This window comes from Gekko japonicus, unplaced genomic scaffold (assembly GCF_001447785.1).
Source record: "Gekko japonicus isolate JY-2015 unplaced genomic scaffold, Gekko_japonicus_V1.1 scaffold1809, whole genome shotgun sequence".
NCBI classification, from domain to species: Eukaryota; Metazoa; Chordata; class Lepidosauria; order Squamata; family Gekkonidae; genus Gekko; species Gekko japonicus.
This window is the reverse complement of record NW_015172061.1, coordinates 128,047-129,675: the sequence shown is the minus strand read 5'-3', so window position 1 is coordinate 129,675 and position 1,629 is coordinate 128,047.

The window sequence follows — 1,629 nt, the reverse complement described above, 5'->3', positions numbered from 1 at the left end:
ACAACATTAGTGCATACTGTAACTATAATAAGGCATAAGATACAATATTTCCTCCTTTATAGAAAAGACATAAAGGCCATGTAATCAGTGTAACTGTCAGCTAGCTGCCATGTTTTGCTTGTTTCCTTCTCTGATCCTGGCTTGCTTGCTGCTCTGCCGCTTGCAGTAAACATTGTTAGGGAGACTGTGAGAGCCAGTACTGCCAGACGGCGTTATCTGTCTGGCCTTGTGAAGGAGGGAGAGCTTGCGTTCCACCGCTGGTGTGAATCTTTCGGCTCTCATGAGGCACTGCGACTCTCCCGCATATCATGTATCCTCCCGCTAGGAGAATTCCCCCCCGCGCACTTGACGTTCATTTGCTTAGCGATTTGTCTCATCCTGCTATATGTTAGTCTGCCCCATGGTCCTTCCTAACAATAATCTTGTGGATATGGAACCATTTTTGTAATCTAATAAAGCATAATGCTTCCTTGGAAATGTGTGTGGAGATTTACTTGCTTCTGAACCTGACAGAAATGGTTAGGAATCTCTTTTCCTCCATCGAGCTGAGTCTCTCCCGAGCGAGATGAGCAGTCCCGGTGGGGAAGGGGTTCCTACCCCGACAACCATGTCAGTGGCCACCCCAGTCACTACGGCGGTGCCTACCCCGGTCACTATGGCGGTACCTACCCTGATTACTATGGTGGTGCCAGTGACGACCCCAACCACAACAGCAGGAACGGGGGCGCCCATGACGACGGTGAGCCCAGGAGGACCAATCTCCATGGATGAAGGGGCCACCCCTAGATCAACGGTTTCGTTTATCCCGGTGCATTTGGGAAGAGGAGTGACCTACCACTGTAAAGAGAGGGAAAGGGGAGTGGTGGCACAGGGGATTTATCCTCTGGTTAATACATCTGAGGTGAACAGAGCTGCTGTCAGTTCTAGCCCCGTGCTGGTGTGAGCTACCAGCCTTGTCCCCAGCTCGCCAGCCACCCAGTGGTTCGAAAGCTTCAGCGAGTAGATAAAATGGGTACCACTCCTTTTTTAAAATAAAAGCTTTATTTACTCTCCTAAAAAGGAGAGGCATTTCGCTTAGATAGAAAAATAGGGAGGGTATATAGTGGGAGAGAGAGAAAGCTGAGTGATATATTAACTTGTAAATTAATCTGTTAGTAATGTCCAAATTATCTTCTTAGGCTTCTTCTGTGTGCAGTCAAACTTCTTTCTTCAAACCAGTTAAAGGTGTTATCTATGTTAGTGTATTAGTAGTGTTCATTCGATGCTCTGTTAGTTAAAGTTTCCTCAAGGCGCATTCAGAACCGCTCCTTCGCGTGCTGGCTTCTTTTAAATTCCCGATTTCATGGAGGGGCTTCTTCTGTTTTCGTCTCTCCAGCTTTTCCAGTTTTCCTCCGGGTCGCTGTTAACGCTTCCATTTCATATATTGTAAATCTTCACTCTTTCATGCCCTTTCCAAAGATCTCTAGCTCTGAGAATGAATTTTCTCTTTTTTTTAAATTCCAGTTTCACTTTTAAACGCTGCCATTCTCTTCACTGGATCTTCCTCCGCAACTGTTGACTTTTAAAAGCGCTTATAAGGCACTTTCTCGCTGTCACAGTTCAGCTTTTCTCACAGTTCCCGGCCAGAGT